At 41.3% G+C, this 6,000-nt stretch overlaps 1 long non-coding RNA gene across 1 annotated transcript in view; it reads left to right on the top strand.

The window, feature by feature from the left end:
- Positions 1-5,384, top strand: part of LOC126647667 (uncharacterized) — a 62,178-nt gene extending 56,794 nt beyond the window's left edge. The window contains exon 4 of the long non-coding RNA XR_007630637.1: positions 5,303-5,384. This is a non-coding gene — a long non-coding RNA (uncharacterized LOC126647667). The remainder of the gene's footprint in view (positions 1-5,302) is intronic.
- Positions 5,385-6,000: the final 616 nt, after the last annotated feature.

A 6,000-nucleotide genomic window follows, 5' to 3' on the forward strand; every position in this document is an offset into this window, starting at 1 on the left:
GGTCACCATTGTCCACATGGATGACAAGAAGATGATCAGGAGTAGTCAGCGTGGATTCACTAAAGGTAAATCAACCTTCAAAGTTGCCTTTGATGAAGAAACAACCCAGTTGCCTTTGGTGAAGAAACAACTACCTAGATGGATAAGGGGAGAGCAGTGAATATTGTCTACCTCTACTTCAGCAAGACTTTCAACACTTTCTCTCATGACATCTACAGAGGCAAACTCAGGAAGTGTGGACTGTATGAGTGGACAGAGACATGGATTGAGAACTGAATGGTAGATCCCAGAGGGTCCTAATCAGTTGTATAGGGTCTAGCTGGAGATTTCTCACTAATGGTGTCCCCCAAGGTTTGATACTTGACTTGGATGAAGGGACAGATGACTCGTTAGACATCCTTGGTGTTGTGACACTTCCCTGGGGAGCCTGTTCCAGCACCCAACCACCCTATGCATCAAGAAACAAATTCTAATATTCAACCTAAACCTCCCCTGACTCAAATCCAAGCCATTCCTTTGGGTTCTGTCATTGGTTGCCACAGAGAAGAGATCAGCATCTGTCCCCCCTCTTTCCCTCATGAGGACATTGTAGATTGCAGTTAGGTCTCCCCGCAGTCTCCTCTTCTCCAGGCTGAACAGACCAAGTGACCTCAGCTGCTTCTCATAGGGCTTCCCCTCAAGGCTTTTCTCTGTTGCCCTCCTTTGGACACTCTCTAATAGCTTAATATCTTCCTTATATTGTAGGGCCTAAAACTGCACACACTATTCAAGGTGAGGCCACACGACTGCAGAGTAAAGTGGGATAATCACTGGCGATGCTTTGCCTGATGCCTCCCAGGACCCAGTTGGCTCCCAGGGCACTACTGACTCCTATTCAATTTCCCATCAGCCAGGACCCCCAGTCCCTTTCCACAGCACTGCTTTTCAGCATCTCATTCCCCTGTTTGTCTGTATATCTGGAGTTTCCCCATCCCAGGTGCAGAATCTGGCACTTTCCCTTACTGAACTTCATGTGGTTCATGACTGCCCAGTGCTCTCATTTGTTAGGGTCTCTCTGCAGGGCCTTTCTGCCCTCAAGGAAGTCAACAGCTCCTCCCAGTTTTGTGTCATCTGCAAATTTGCTTCCAGTCCAAGTCATTAATGAAGATGTTAAAGAGCACTGGGCCCAAGATGGAGCCCTGTGGAACCCCACTAGTGACAGGTCACCAATCCGATGTCACCCCATTCACTATTACTCTCTGTGCTCAACTCATGAGCCAATTTTCACTCACCACATGATGTGTTTACCCATCTGTGAGCTGGACATTTTGTCCAGAAGGACACTGTGAGAGGCAGTATCAAAAGCCTTTCTGAAGTCCAAAAAGATTAAATCAACTGGCTTTCCTTGATCAACTAAGTGGGTTACCTTGTCATAAATCAGGTTGGATAAGCAGGACTTTCAGGAAGTTGTGATCAATGACTGCATTGTCTTTCAGGTGTTTCTCAATATCTCCCAGAAAGACTTTACCAGACACTGAAGTGAGACTGACAGGCCTGAAGTTTCCAGGGTCCTCCTTGCCCTTCTTGAAAACTGGTACAATGTTCACCAGCTTCCAGTCAGCTGGGACCTCTCTGGATTCCCAAGACTGCTCAAAAATCATCAGAAGAGGTTTTGCAATGACAGCTAGTTCTTTGAGTCAAAAGTACTCTAACCTGTAAGTGATAAAGATATTTTAATAATTAAGTTATGCCATGAATTTATTATATAACTGGCATATTAAAAATATCCCTCATGGCAAAATTACTTTTTATCCTATATGAACTACTTGACAATTGTTTTGTGCTGCTTTTAAAGATGTTTAATATATTTTTATTATACATTAACAATTAACTGCTGTTGAAAGATAGTTTATGTTTAGCGAAAGAGACAAAACTCAATCTCTTGCTATCTGAGAACCTGAAAAATTAAAGAATATTGCCAAAATATTTAATAATAAGTTTTAAAGACAAACACAATGCACAACACATACGTTCATTCCACTGGTATATTTCATAAGCCCCATCATCGTTTCCCCACAGTGAGAATCTATCAATTGAAAACCATCCCCAGTTGAACAACCTTTAAAAAAAAGTTAACACCACAAAGGCTTTAGCATTGTTAGTTAAAATCAACAGGATTCCCCAAGGAGCTCCTCATTTTAAATAGTAAAGTTCACATATATCTCAAGCAGAAAGGGGGAAAAAAAAGGTATCCTAAAATCTGAAATGCTGAAATGAACTTCTTCCTATGCTATGACATTTGTTCAGCTTTCCCTCATATGAAAAACATACTGACTTCATGACAGCCACTCTAAAAACCTTGAGGCTCGGGGTAAGGCAGGCAGGCAGGCAATGTGGTGACAACTTGGATGACAGAGCTGGCTGCCTAACTTAAAAATTTAAAAAAAACCACTTGGGCAGGTATCCAAAGAAGAAGTAACTGCCAGAAGTTAAAAGTATTATTTCTCTTTACATCCTATTTGCTGAGATTGCTACTCACAACGCTGACATATCAGCAGAAAGGAATTCGTGTTGGGATACAAGCTTCTTCAATTAAAAATTTAGAGGTTTAAACCATAGTTCATTGTAAACTGATGCTCCTTAGAATCAATAATTTAATTTTCTTATAACTAATCATTGTGCTGAGTATGATGCAGCACATTTATCTTACAGAGATGTGCCAAGGGCTTCTGAGGTGAAAGAGCCAATTGGTGAATATCAGTGAAAAATTTCAAGGAAGTTAAGGTGTGTTCTTCTGAAAAGGTGGCATGGCCAACAGATCAGCTGAAGCACCCCTACATCCACACATGCAGCGTGTGCAACAAAAAAGGAGCTGAAAACCACTGTCATGCTGAAAGGCTAACAACTAGTAGCCATTACTGAAAGTTGGTGGGATGAATTTTGTAACTGGAGGGCAGCTATCAATGGCTGCAGGCTGTCCAAAATGGACAGACAAGGAAGGAGGGGCAGAGGGATTACCCAAGAAATGACTGTGAAGGGCTTCCTCTGAAGAGCATCCACAATCAGGTCATAACCTAATGGATGATAATCAGAGACTGAGGCAACAAAGAAAACCTTGTTGGCTAATGTCTACTAAAGGCTACTTAGTGGTGACAAAGCCTTCTTACTCCAGCTACAGGAGGCATCAAACTCACCAGCTCTCATCTTACTGGAGGATTTCAGCCACCCCAAAATGTGCTGGAAAAGAAGCACAGCAATCTGTAGTCAATCAAGGAGACTCCTGGAAGGCATGGAGGATAACTTCTTAAGCCAGGCAATAGACAGCCCTACCAGAAGAGATGTGTTACTGGGCCTCGTGGTCACCAACAGACAAGTGAGCTGATGGGTGTCGTTAAGACTGTAGGCAGTCAGGGCTGCAGTGAAGATGCACTGGTGGCATCAGCAGTCCTGAGGGATATAAGACAGGTAAAGAGTAAAGTCAGGACCCATCCCGAAATTTGGAAAAGGAAACTCCAGCTGCTCAAGGAGTTAATCGGTAGGAACCCCTGGGAAACTGGCAAGGACAAGGGAGCAGAACAGAGCTGGTAGGTCTTTGAGGACACTTTCCTTAGAGCACAACAGCTGTTGATCCCTAGGGATAAAAAATTAGGAAAACAGAGACTGACATAGATGAGTCAGGACCTTCTAGTTAAACTGAAAGGCAAGGATTCACAGACAGCAACAAGTATCCTGGAAATAGTACAGCAATGCTGCCTCGCTGTGTAGGTACGGTGTCAGGATGTCCAAGGTACAGCTGGAGCTGAACTTGACAAGGGACACAAATTAAAACAGAAAGGGTTTCCTTCTACAGGTATGTCAACCAGAAAAGTCAAAGAAAACATACCCTCCAGTGAATAAGGCTGGCAAACTAGTAAAAACAGATGAGAATGAGGCTGAGATATTCAATAATTTTTTGCTACACTCTTCACTGACAATCTCTCTTCCCACACCTCTCCAGCTGGTGAACCTCAAGGCAGGCACTTGTGCAAAGTCCCTTCCACTGTAAGAGAAGATCAGGTTTGTGACCACCTGTGAATATACATAAATCTGATGAGACACATGTTAGACTCCTTAGAGAACTGGCTGATGTAGTTGTCAAGACATTCTCTATGATATTTGGAAAGACATGGAAGTCAGGCGAAGTCTCCAGTGACTAGAAAAAGACACTGTACCCATCTTTGAAAAGGGTAGAAAGAAGGACTCTGGGAACTACAGACCTTTCAGCCTAACCTCTGTGCCCACAATGATCATGGAACAGATCCTCCTAGGAGCTATGCTAAGGCATATGGAGGACAGGGAGGTGATTCGAGACAACCAGCATGCCTTCACCAATGGCAAGTCCTACCTGAACAACTTAGTGGCCTTCTATGATGGAGCAAGTGTATCAGTGGACAAGGGAAGGGATGTCATTTACCTGGATTCTGTTAAGCCTTTGACACAGTTCTCCACAACATTCTTTCTCTAAACTGGAGAGTGATGGGTTTCATGGATGGACTATATTTGGCAGACAAGGAACTGGCTGGATGGCTGCATCCAGAGGGTATTTGTTAATGATTCCATGTCTGAATAGAGATCAGTGATGAGTGATACTGGGATTGCTTAATATCTTCATCAGTGACATCAATAGTGGGATCAAATGCACCCTCAGCAAGTTTACAGATGATATGCAGCTGAGTAGCTCATTTGACACATTTGAGGGACAGGATGCTGTCCAGTGGAGTCTGAACGAGCTTGAAGAGAGTCCATGAGAATGGTGTTCTAAAAGCCAAGTCCTGCATCTGCATGAGGACAACCCCCAGTATCAATAATAGCTGGGGATGAAGGATTTGAGAACAGCCTTGCAGAGAAGGAACTGCAGATACTGGTGCACAAAAAGCACACTGCCATTCTCAAATTAGTAGAGTAAAATCCTACCACTGGGAATATGCGTGCAAATGGCCTAGTAGAAATAAGTTGTGTGAAAAAAGCAGGATTAAAAACCAGCAACAAGAGTTTCATGAAACTCTATGTTTTTCCTTCTTACAAATTTCCTTAGAATAGAGTGTATTTTTCAAGTTACTCGGTGAACAAAATTACATACTGAGTAATTTTTGTGAAGACATATTGAACCGGTGTTCAATACAAAAGCAGTTTATAGTCAGCATTTGTTGCACTGTGGTTATAGTGACTACAAAGCATGTTACGATTCCTTTTTTGTAGATGTTAATTTTAACATTTTGAAGTTATTAATTTTATTTTAGTGTAAATAAATGTCCTAAGTATCTGTTGTTTCCTGCTAATACAGATGTGAAGATCTGTCTCATTTTTACTCAAGCATGAAAGTGACTATGTTCTTCAAGAACACAGAAGGATACTTTTGCAATATAGAGTAAGTTATCTCATTGTCTACTGAAAAAGGAATTCTGAAATGGAGGCAAGTATGCTTTTTCTTATAATATTAATTTTCTCCAGGAAAGGTTTGAAAGAAATGAAAAATTATTTTTTGTTCAGCATGATAAGGCAACTCAAATGTAAGATTCCAGTCAGGCCTTGCAGACCAGATGGCTTTCAATTTTCTGGCAATGGTGTTAATTGGAAGTCAAGATATAAACTTAATCAACTTTAGGCAACTGAGGTTTTTTCTAATCTCAGAAGCAGCTGCAGCCTGGAAGCATCGCAGCATTAGTATTACATCATACAGTACACATTAACAAGGACAAATAAAATTATAAACAATAATCTTAAGTGAATCTTACCTAAGTAAAATAAAACAATGATGACTACTTCAAAGTCACCAAAAATGAAAATTTGGAATTTAATGAATGCCTTACTTCTTCTCTTTCCATTTATGCCACAAAATTTCTAAAAAACACACAAAAAATTGTGACATTGGTTTAGTCACTAGAATTTTAAGCCCCTAGTTCAGCATAAAAAAAAAATTTAAAGTCTCAGATCTCTCCTATAAAGCAAGAAGGTGAGAACTTTATGACTTTCCCTTTCTGG

The sequence above is a fragment of the Myiozetetes cayanensis genome, unplaced genomic scaffold, assembly GCF_022539395.1.
Source record: "Myiozetetes cayanensis isolate MyiCay16 unplaced genomic scaffold, myiCay2020 scf4, whole genome shotgun sequence".
NCBI lineage: Eukaryota > Metazoa > Chordata > Aves > Passeriformes > Tyrannidae > Myiozetetes > Myiozetetes cayanensis.